Raw genomic sequence first — 6021 nt, 5'->3', positions numbered from 1 at the left:
ATATTTCCCTGGACATGATCATGTTTACCATGCGTTCTAAAACATGGTGTTTGATTTAATCTGATATAGTCATCTGCATGCGGTATAGTTTCAAACTTGTCTCTGGCTTTGAAAGGGCTAAAATAACTTCTCCATGTATAGCCTAAAAGAATGCAAAGTATTCTACACCTTAAACTTCTTATGGCCTTGTCACTGACAAATTCCATTCAGGTCTCTACGTACATTTGTGATGCAGAAATGTTTATGCTCTCACAATATGTATTAAACGAAAGAAACTTGTTGAACTTCTGCTGAAATTGTAGCAGTGTTAAACTGGAAATATTGTTCTATCAGCATAAATTATCTGGTATTCCCTACTGGGCATATATGGTTTTTATTAACTTCATCATGGAATCACCAGGTGAAATTGTCTCTATATCGAATTTGTGGATCATGAGGGTTAATGTTACCATTCTGTTTCAAGAATTTTATATTTTGGTTATTGCTTTGTTCTTGGTATGTTTCCACAGGAAGAGATGCCTCCATAATTGGTATCTGGAGAAGGTAAAAGGAACTTGGAAGCGTTCTCCTTCTGAGAGTGTAGGGAATGTTAATGTTAGGCCAGTCATCATATGGTTTGCATTTCCCTGTCGAAGATCCCGGAGATGTATTGTTATTAATAATCTGTTTTTGACCAGCAATTCTCCGTGTTTGTGTCCTCGACCTGAGGTCGGTGTGCTGCCCGGCAAACATGATTTTTTCGAACAAATGCACGGTAAATTTGAGAAAAAAAGGTTATAAAGTTGGAGGTAATCTTGCTGTGTACTTTCAAATCAGCCACTATTGTAAGGAAAGATTCTGGCTTTATTGGGCTGAAGTCAGCTGGGCCACGGAGAAGCTAGAATAGAGGATCGCGATCGTGTTTCACTACTCCGTTTTCGTCGAAGCAGTGAGGCTACAGGCCGTCGAACTCTTTGACTACACAGAGAGTTAGAACGGCCGCCGGCCATCTCGTGGAGCTTATCCGCCCACGGATCGTGGGCGGCGCAACGACCCAAGCTCCGATCTGTTTTGCTCCGTGAGTAAGGTGACCGGTGACCACTCTCCTCCTTGTAAATCCCCAAAGCAAAACCAAAAGGAAGCCCGCGCGATGTCTTCTAGGTCGCCCTCCTCCTCACCGTAAATCCTTAGTCTGCCGTAGATCTCTCCACCTCCAGCTTCGTTCGAGATCCTTTTGAGTTTTCGTGTACTTTCCTGGAGATTGGAGTGATGGATTTGGCTCGTGGTCTGCTACAATCGAATGCCTTTAATCATGGTGTTGGTTTGACTTCTGGGACAGTGAATTCTTGGCTTAGGAATAGAAGCAGCAGTTATAATTTTCTTGGAGAAACTAGGATTTACTATAAATCATATTCTTTGAGGAGCAGAAAGGGTGGATCTGTTGGTGGTTGTATGATGCTAAGTAGAGCTTGTGGGGGAGATTTTGGTAGGTTCCTTCATCTCTCTCGGCAGCAGAGGTCTTTGGATTTTAATATCTTTAACCCTCGAAAACTTTCGAAGGCATTATTTTTGTTCCAGTGCCAGAAAAAAAAAAAAAGATTCTTTAGCATATGTTGATGGTAACAGTCAAGATATTAGAAAAGAAAACTGAAAGCTCTTCAAGGGATGAGCAAAAGCATCCGCACGAGGGTAGGGGTGTAGGATCCAAATCTGCTGTAGAGCCAAACGATTCAGGGGAGGATTCAAAGGAGACCGACCTATCAACTGGAGGATCTGAGGGAAGTGCTACAAAAAGCACTCAAGGAACTGGAAGTCGCTCGACTTAACAGTACAATGTCTGAAGAAAAAGCGCAAAGGATATCAGAATTGGCAATATCCTTAAAGGATGAAGCAGAAATTGCCCGGAGAGATGTCACTTCTGCTGTTTCTACCATTCAGGAGATTGATAATGAAGAGAGTATTGCTAAAGAAGCTGTACAGAAAGCCACCATGGCACTTTCCATGGCTGAAGCTAGGCTGCAGTTAGCAATAGGAGCTTTGGGTTCCAAAATGGAACAAGAAGAATCACCTGAAACTTCTATGCAGAATAATGAGGAAGAAGAACTCTCGTTTGCCCCGGATGTGGGCTGCCGACTTCAGCCCCATTCTTCTTTTAGGAAGAGCCGGAACAGAGGATCGTGATGGCGATCCTCTCCGGCTCCTCCAGGGACAAACGGGGCAAGGGCGCCGCGGGTTCCCAGGATGTGGGCTGCCGACTTCAGCCCCATTCTTCTTTTGGGAAGAGCCGGAACAGAGGATCACGATGGCGATCCTCTCCGGCTCCTCCGGGGACAAACGGGGCAAGGGCGCCGCGGGTATCCTGCGGCACCCCCCTCCAGTCAATCCGCGGCCAACCACGGCCGCGGATTTCGCTCGACCGACGCGATTTTCGCGGCGGAGAGCCGTTACGGAGGGGGTGGGGGGGTGGGTTGATAAAAACCCCCCATTTTCTCCTCAATCGGTCACCTCTGAGCCCCCTCTTCCTCCTCCTCCTCCCTCCTTCCCTCCTTCTCTTTTTCTTGGTGACCGGCATGCCCTCCCATCCGATCAACCGTCCGAAGCCCCTTCATGGGCCATCCCCTGTTCCAAGATTTGTTTTGGCCGTCGGAAAGCCCCACCACCGTCGCCGCCACTTGACCACCGGACTGAGCCACCTGCGGCCGGGATCCACCGCCTCCATCGACCGCCGGTAAGCTCCTTCTTTGGCTCTTCGTTCCATAGCCATTTATCCTTGATTTTTTCCTTTGTTTTGGCCCCAAACCGAGACCATGCTCGGTTGTCTTCATGCTTGTCGCCGCAGCGACCGCCGGCCGCCGCTGCGGTCAGCTGGCCGTCGACCGGGCGAAGGCCCCCCCCGGCCACCTAGGCCGGCCACCCAGGCCGACCACCCCGCCGATCCCCCTTCCTCTTCCGTTCTCCCATCTCCCCTGTCCGTGGGGAGCTCGGTGAGGAAGAAGGCCCATTGTGGGCCGTGAGCACTATGATGGGCCGTTGAGCCCTGTTCACTGCAGGCCCAACTTGGGCCCAATTCAGTCCGGTTGGGCCTAGTTGGGCAGTACCTTTGTGGGCCCAACTTGAGCCCAATTCAGTCCGGTTGGGCCTAGTTGGGCAGTACCTTTGTGGGCCCAACTTGGGCCCAGTTCAGTTTCGAGCCCGGAACTCGAACTCGGAACCCGAAACCCGAACCCATTTGGCCAATAAATGGAATTTTGCAGTTAAGCCCTTGGCAGTATATTATTTTAAAAAAGGGTCTTCTGTAATTTGTATTTGATCCCTATAGGAAAGATTTATTACATAAAGGTCCCCAACTATATTTGTTTGGTCCCTTTACTCAAGCTTTATACAAAATAGTACTATATAATTAGGTATTGGCCCCTGAAATAAATTTTTACAAATAAAATAATTAGAGACCAACCTTGGGGGCTCTGTTGGGCCGAGTCCAGTAGTATTATTTTTGAATTTTGCTTAGCTCTAAAATTTACAAAGAAATTAATTAAATGTTAACAGGTGAACCTAATTCGCCTATCTGGAGTAGGAATTAAGCGAGAAGAGGTAAGTAACTTAATACTTCAAGTGTGATTTCCAAATTGTTTGATAAACTGATTAAGTTTCGAGATATATTTTGTATTCAATAAAATGGGTCAGGCATGTTAAATTTTATTTGAAAATCATGTTATATGCTCTGAAATCCGTGAAATATGACGGTACAATTTATGAAATCTATTTTTATATACATGCATTCTCAGCATGGCTATGATCTGTTATGTTCTGTTCTGACTCCGCCAATGGGGATTCTACGTTGGACCTGTTGACTTGTAATCTGTGAGGAACCGGTTTCGACACCGCGCCACCGGTGATTAGAATAGTAGTTTCTAGACACCGTTGCCACCGGTGACTAACAATAGTGGTTTCTGGCACTCTGTGCAACCTATGCCTCTGGGTTACGTGGCCGTAGCCTATCATGTTGAGATTCTGATATTAGAGTTTTCAAAAAAATGATAATAAGTTTTGAAAACAGCAAAACGATGTTATTTATAATTTATTTCAGACATTATTCTGTATTTTGATCTGATATACTCTGACATCACTTTGGGGTATTTTGTTGCTTACTGGGCTAGTATAGCTCATTATTTTATTTTATCTGTTTTTCAGATCCAGAGGCTTGATCACATGGGATTGGGGAGTGCGTTAGATTTTCCGATAATTTCTTCGGTTATTGGCATTTTAGTTAGATTAGTTTGGACATTTGAATTATGTTAGCAAATGTTAGTTTGGAATTTTGTAAGACTGTTTTTGAATTACTTTAATTATTTATGTCAATTTTAAGCATATGTGATTATCCTCAAATAAGTTTTGAACATCTGTGATTGCTCCGATATGTTTCGATGCCTTGCATGCATGTGCAGCCCACCGTGCGGGCATGCGGCGTCTGCCGCGCCTCGGGCTCGGTGCGTGACACAGGAAGAGATTGAGGATTGTCAGGCATGCTTGGCAAAGTTTGAGCCAGAATTGAGACAAACTCAAGCCAAGAAAGGAGAACTACAGAAGAGTTGCTGAGAAGGTTCAGTTGAATGCTTTAAAGGCTGAGGATGTGGTTAATATAATGCACCTGGCTGAACAGGCAGTGGCTTGTGAACTGGAAACTACTCAGCGTGTGAATGATGCAGAGCTTGCATTTCGGAGAGCTGAGAAGGCCAATGTTTCTGCTAATGCTGCGGAGCAGCAAGCTGTGTCTTCCCAAGAGCAGCTAAACAATGAAGAACCTCCTGTTCTGGAGGAGGCGAGCAAGGATGCTGGAGGTGATATTACTACTGAGGGAAATGAGAAGATTGAAGATAATTTATTGGCTGGAGGTATAGCTGTTAGAAACATTGAAGAACTTAAATCATCTGATGACATTGATGGTCAAGAGAATGGGAAGTTGAGTTTGGATTCTTAAGGAGTAGAGGCTGATAAGGTGGAAAAGTCGAAGAATGTCTCACGGGCAAAGAAGCAGGACATACAATAAATCGAAGGACCTGACCAAGGACAGTTCTTCGCCTCTAATTGCCCCCAAAGCATTGTTAAATAAATCATCTCGATTCTTTTCTGCATCATTCTTTTCTTTTAAGGCAGAAGGAAAACAAGTCACACCTGCATCGGTCTTCCATGGGCTTATTATTTCTGCAAGGAATCATGCACCCAACCTGGTTCTTGGAATAGTGTTTCTTGGGATAGGGGTTTTCTTTCTTAATAATCGAGCAGAAAAGAATTCTCATTTGCTTTGTCAGCCAGATATGGTTACTGGCATTGAAGAAGTTGCTTCAACTGCAAAGCCTGTCGTTGGAGCAATAAAGAGGATTCCAAAAAGATTAAGAAAACTTATTGAGCTCTTACCTTAGGAAGATATAAAAAGTAGAAGCAGCTTCCCTTTTTGATGTGCTATGGTTACTTTCTGGTCAATGTTGTATTTGTACCAATATTTCACAAAATACCTAGAGGTGCACCTAACTCGTCCAACTGAAGTGAGATTTTTGAAGCAAAAAAAATAAGTAACTTAATATTTCAAAGTATGTTTTTTAAATTATTTAACAAAATAATTTATTAGTTAATTAAATTTTGATATATATTTTGTACTTAGTTAAACGAGTCAGGCATGTTAATAATTATTTTAAAATTATGTTATATGTTATGAAATCAGAAAAATGTGACTAAAAAAATTATGAAAAATTATTTTGTATATATGTATGTATTCTCAGCATGGCTATAATCTGTTTTGGCCTTGCCGAGATTATTCGTTGGCTGTATCAACTTGTACATGAAGGAAACTAGGTTCGACACCACACCACCAGTGATTAGGATAGTGAATTTGGACATCGTTGCCACCGGTGATTAATAATAGTAAATTTGGACACTGTTGCTAGTTAATAATAGTGGATTTGGCACTTTGTGCAACCTATGTCACAGGGTTACGTGGCTATAGCCTATTTATGTTGGAATTCTGGTATCAGAGTTTTCTGAAAA

General features: G+C 43.5%; 1 pseudogene; it reads left to right on the top strand.

Moving 5' to 3' along the window:
• The first annotated feature begins 2159 nt into the window (after positions 1–2159).
• Positions 2160–5643, top strand: LOC148714312 (K(+) efflux antiporter 2, chloroplastic-like; annotated as a pseudogene).
• The last annotated feature ends 378 nt before the right edge of the window (positions 5644–6021 follow it).

This window comes from Phoenix dactylifera, chromosome 3 (assembly GCF_051530095.1).
Source record: "Phoenix dactylifera cultivar Ajwa chromosome 3, Ajwa_hap1_PhDact_Kaust_v1.1, whole genome shotgun sequence".
In the NCBI taxonomy this organism is placed as follows: domain Eukaryota; kingdom Viridiplantae; phylum Streptophyta; class Magnoliopsida; order Arecales; family Arecaceae; genus Phoenix; species Phoenix dactylifera.
Note: the sequence above shows the minus strand (reverse complement) of the source record. Positions and strands in the feature narration are given on the sequence as shown.